This window comes from Octopus bimaculoides, chromosome 4 (genome assembly GCF_001194135.2).
Source record: "Octopus bimaculoides isolate UCB-OBI-ISO-001 chromosome 4, ASM119413v2, whole genome shotgun sequence".
NCBI classification, from domain to species: Eukaryota; Metazoa; Mollusca; class Cephalopoda; order Octopoda; family Octopodidae; genus Octopus; species Octopus bimaculoides.
The window spans coordinates 58,186,820-58,192,446 of NC_068984.1; the positions used below are offsets into that span (position 1 = coordinate 58,186,820).

The 5,627-nt window shown below is 36.9% G+C and overlaps 1 long non-coding RNA gene across 1 annotated transcript; it reads right to left on the bottom strand.

Annotated features, from left to right (window-relative positions):
- Window positions 1-492: 492 nt before the first annotated feature.
- Window positions 493-2,256, bottom strand: LOC106877353 (uncharacterized). The gene is made up of 3 exons (XR_001410372.2): window positions 1,964-2,256; window positions 852-1,006; window positions 493-742 (listed from the first exon to the last, which is right to left on the bottom strand). It is a non-coding gene; the product is annotated as an uncharacterized LOC106877353 (long non-coding RNA).
- Between the last annotated feature and the right edge of the window lie 3,371 nt (window positions 2,257-5,627).

Sequence of the window (5,627 nt, forward strand, 5' to 3'; positions counted from 1 at the left end):
TATATAGGAGGCTCAATGGCCCAGTGGCTAGGGCAGCGGACTCGCGGTCATAGGATCGCGGTTTCGATTCCCAGACCGGGCGTTGTGAGTGTTTATTGAGCGAAAACACCTAAAGCTCCACGAGGCTCCGGCAGGTGCAGGCGTGATGTTTCCGGGTTCAGTCACACTGCGCGGAACCTTTATTCTACTATAGTCTCGGACCGACCAAAGCCTTGTGAGTGGATTTGGTAGACGGGATCTGAAAGAAGTCCCTCTTATATATATGTAAATGTATATATGCTTGTGTGTGTTTTTGTGTCTGTGTTTGTTCCCCACCACCGCTTGCCAACTAGTGTTGGTGTATTCAGCAAAAGAGACCGATCGAATTAAGTACTCGGCTTAAAAAAATATAAGCACTGGGGTGGGCTCGTTCGATAAAAAAATTCTTCAAGGTGGTGCCCCAGTCTATTGACTGAAGCAAGTAAAAGATAAAAGTTCGTTTTGTATTTCCTTTTATTTTAATTATTTTACGAATATAATAATATTCTATTGATTTTGTCTTTCTATCAAATTAATTTATTGATTATTTTATTTAATTCATTCCGCCAGTGCTTCGTCAATGCCACAGTGACGAAGCTTGTATGGAAAACGTCCTTCAAGTCACAAAACATTTAAGACAAACTTATGAATGACTTTGTAAAACTGGAAATATCCATGATTTACCAATAGAAGTTCGTGCTCGCGTCAAGGATGAAATTGTTGCCTAAATTAAGTCCCATGGAAGAAGAAGAAAATTGCTACTTTAGAAAGGCATTTAAGAAAATGGACATGCCATATGAAATAACCAGAAAATTTTTGCGAGGATAACTTACCACCAAACAAATTCTCTCTGATAACGATGCAGCCAAGATGGAATGTTGTCAGTTAATCAAAGGACAATTCTCTTACCCAGTATCACTGTTTTTCATGTAAATGCTCTGATCAAGGAGCATAGCTGTGTTATTTGGAGATATGAAAGTACCAAACTCTATACAAAAAAAAAACCCTTTAACATTTAGTATCAATATCTGAACTGCAATATTTCAAAATAAGTTGATTAGATTGATTTTTGCTTTTGGGGAATGCACAACAAAATTATTTAGCCACGTTGAAAAACTATTTTATAATAACATTTAAACAACTCTGATGATTGAGCAGAACCAGTATCCAACAGGATGGAAGTTCTCTAGAATGGGAACTCCAAATAAAGGAGTTCCTAAATTGCCCATTTCATGAAAAATGGACTAGCCATTCTGTTTCAATTGCTTGGCCTACAAGAAACCCTGAACATTTATTTACAAAGTGTAATTAAGGCAGAGATTTACGAGAGAAAACCTCTAAATGTTGGGTTCAAATTTTGACACAAGGCTAGCAATTTCAGGGGAGAGGATAATTCGATTACATCGACACCAGTGCTCAACTGGTACTTATTTTATCGACCCCGAAAGGCAGAATTTGAATTCAGAACCTAAAGACAGACGAAATGCCTCTAAGCATTTTGACCGGCGTGCTAACATTTCTGCCAGCTCACTGCCCTAAAAAGCCTAATAATATTAATGAGGTGAATACATTTACAAAGGGAGAATTTGATCGTCAAAACGACTCAACCCTATTTTTGATACTATGGTTCATCGATTTCCCCCTTGTATTAAAGTTGAAGGACGATATTTCCAGCATAAATAACAGTCCAGTATAGCATTAACATTTTTAGTCATTCCTTTTGTTTCAATAAATTTCTTCTTATATAAACTATAATTGTCTCATTGTTTTTCATTAAAGCACCGGAGGGAGTTTGTAGCCTGTGTATGCGTTTGTGTCTGAGTGAGTGAGTGTGTGTGTTTGTGTGTGTTTTATGTATGTATGTATGTATGTATGTATGTAGATGGTGGTAGTGGCTTACCGTCGTTCAACCATGAGGATTTAGAGCTTCTATCAACTAACTTACCTGCCCTTGAATTAACGAGTATGCGACTCAGCAATCCACAGATACATATACTCCAACATAATTCTCAGTCAAATCAGCGTGAGACAGGACTTTCTATACAGTTTCCGTTTACCTATTTTCCCTAACAAGATATTGTTCACCCGAAAGCTAAAGAAAATGAAAATGCCATAAAGTGGGATCCGGGACCTCGTGACAGCGAATCATACTTGTTAACCATTCGGTAATACGAAACCTGTACGCAAGTATATAGCGCGCGCGCCTGTGTATAAGATGCTGTAGAAACCATGTATCTATTGCTATTTCGTTTGTTATGTAATATGAAGTTTTAGTGATGTAATCTGATTGTGAAGTAATACTTTCCATAACAGTCGTCAACAGAATTGAAACGCGTGCAAGAATTTATTGGAAAACGTAAAAAAGACTAATCTTTCTTTTTTTCTTTCTTATCTATGTTCTGTATTCAAAATATCGAGGAATAACTACAGCAAGGTATTTAGAAATGCAATTCAGTTTCTCTTCACGAATGAGCCTTTGAAACTATAATGGAAGACCTAGAGTTCTAAACATTGGCGATACGTCGTGCTCTGCAGACCGCACTACATCCCCCACCCCACATCACTGATGAACAATGGTCATCAATTCAAAGTATCATCACTTGATAACAAAAGTATCAATGGTTTCACCAAAAAGGGGAGCCCAAAATTGATTTGACAATAACGATGAAATTAATTAGTCCGTTGAGGAAAAGCAATATGCTCGGATGTCACACGAGCAAGATCCATGATAAAGATTTAATATGACTTGCTATCAAAATTTCGAACATCAATGTCAAACTAAACTCAAAGTAATTCCGAACAACTTGTGGCACAAAAAGCAACTTGAAAACTATGCAGTTGCCCGTGAATTTAGAAACTTCTTTGTTGGAGCGAAGCAAATGTTTAGCTCAGTACGAACGTCAACAGGCGACTATCTAGCTGCTGACGGATCCACACGATAACCTCCAACACTGGAAGAAACATTTTCCCTCGCTGTTGAATCAGAATTCACCAACAACAGATTTCTTAAGAAATGTTTCACATAATCATAGAAAACTGTAGATGATTGTACAATTATGATTTTGAGAGTTTGAAAATGCTGTGAAAAAGAATGAAACAGTAAAAATCCCCAAATCCAAACACCATTTCTCTTAAATCATTGAAATATGGTGGAATATATCTCAAAACCCAGCTTGTCTCACAAATTTTGAAGACATGGGCAAACCATTGAGTCGTAAATGAATTTAAGGATGCAGTTATTATCACCATCTTCAAGAAAGGAAAATTTTGTGAGAATTATGGTGATATTTCATTGCTTTCTATTGAAGGAAAAGTATTTGCAAGTATCTTTCGAAACCGTCTACATATCGTTGCGGAGAGATTCTCCCCGAATCTCTAGATTTTCATGCCTTTCATGGCACATTCAACATGATTTTTCTGAGCGAAACAACTACAAGAGGAAAGCAAAGAACAACGGAAACAATTTTTCCTTGTCTTCTACAACCAAGAAAAGTTTTTGACAGTGTGACAAGAGATGTCATATGGATGGTTCTTTAGCGTTTTAGTTGCCCAAACCACTTCACTTCACTGATTCAAGAACTGCATGGCAATATGTCAGGTTTATTTTTGATCAAAGTAAAACTTTCCGAACAGTTCCCAATTACATGTGGGTTGAACCAGGGATGCATTCTTGCACTTTCACTCTTCTCCTTAAACTTAATGAGGTACTGACATCAAATACTATTGTAATGGTGGACTATCTAGCATAGACAGGCTTAGGTCTCATCGATACTTCAACGTCCGAATCTTTTCAGAGTTTCAATACGCAGATAGCAATGCTACTATGTCAAAACACATCAGAAACTCCAGCAATCAGTCAACAATTGTTGGCTAATTGCTGGAATTTTACCAATTTTCCAAACATTGGGTGAACTGATCCAATTCTGTGTTGCACATCCTTTTCCAGGGTACATTTGTTCGAAACAATACTTTCAAAATAGGGAAAATGGTCAATCTGTTCGTGAGATATATCACGGATATTGTTGAAATCATGGAGGTTGGCCTTCGGAGCAGGTTAGGCTAGGACTAGTTCTTCGTGATATTCACAGTGAAACCGAAACAATCAGCTCTTCAGCGTTTGGAAAATTGGCAAAACGGGTTTCTAAGAACATATAACTAACAATAAAAACAAAGTGATGGTCTAGCAAGCTAATTTATCTCAGCATTATTATACGGCTGTGAAACACGAACATTTTATCATCGATAAATCAAACCCAGCGGTATCTTAAACATCAAATGAGAAGACAACGAGAGTTTGAAAATGCCATGAATAGGACGGAACTACGAAAATTCCCTGGTGAAGATAATATTCCACTTGAATTACTGAAACATGCGATACTACTTCTCAAAAGTAATTTTTCTTTTTTTATCTAATCCTGAAAAAATGGGAAAACTGTTGAATTTAAAATATGCAGTAGATGAATTTAAATATGCAGTAATTATCACCAATCTTGACAAAGGAGATTGAAAAATCTCAGGAGTTATTGTGGAATATTATTGTTCTCAGATGCAGGGAAAATATCTGCTAGAATCCTTCTAGGACGTCTCCAAATCATTTCAGAGGAAATTCTCTCAAATTCTAAAAAAAAACAAAAAAAAAAAAAAAAAAAAAAAAAAAAAACAAGAGTCATAAGATCAACCATGACAAAATATTGGCGATGATGGTTGAAAGAATCCTCTTCGGTGAATTAATCATAGAAAAAAGACCATGAATAAATCCCTGCAACAGTTAGAAAGACCAACTAAAATGAATGTGACTGGAATTAAAACAAAACCGTGGGAAAACGGAATCCCAGAACTGCACCAGCTGGAACTGAAATTTTTGAAATGAAAACATAATTTTAAGAAAAACGCAAAGAACATAAAATGAAACACCAACAACAGCCACCATCTTTCTGTACCATCTTTGTTTCTGCTTATTTTACGCGAAAATTGGTAATCTCAGCCACCAACGGCTAAAACACGGAGAAACCTCGGAGGAAATCGAAATTCTTGAACATACACACACACACACAAACATGCACGCACGCACACAAGCAAGAGGAAAAAAGAGTAAATAAAAAAATAAACTGATAAGAGGAGAAAACTCCCACATACACATGCACTCTTACATATACAGACAGACAGACAGACAGACACAGACACACACACACACACACACACACACACACACACACACACACACACACAACACGTGCATACATATATATTCAGACACACACACATATATTCACACACACATACAGAACGTTGAAACATCAAAAGTAAACTGATAAACACACAAACACATACGAGGATTATACCAAAAGTGTGCAGAACTTTGTTTTTAACTGACATAGGTCGTTCAAATATGCATAGATTGGTAGAGTAACACTTCCCCTATACAAAGCTACAACCCAACATTGTCACCTTCACAAGCAATTCATTTGCGCTATCGTTGAACACAAACTTGAAAACCGCTTCGAAAGAATTCGGGTGTCCACAACCACTTTCACAACCATTTTCACTTCATCCACATCATCAATTCGCTGTCCCCACGGACTATCCTTCATTGAACCGAATAAATAAAA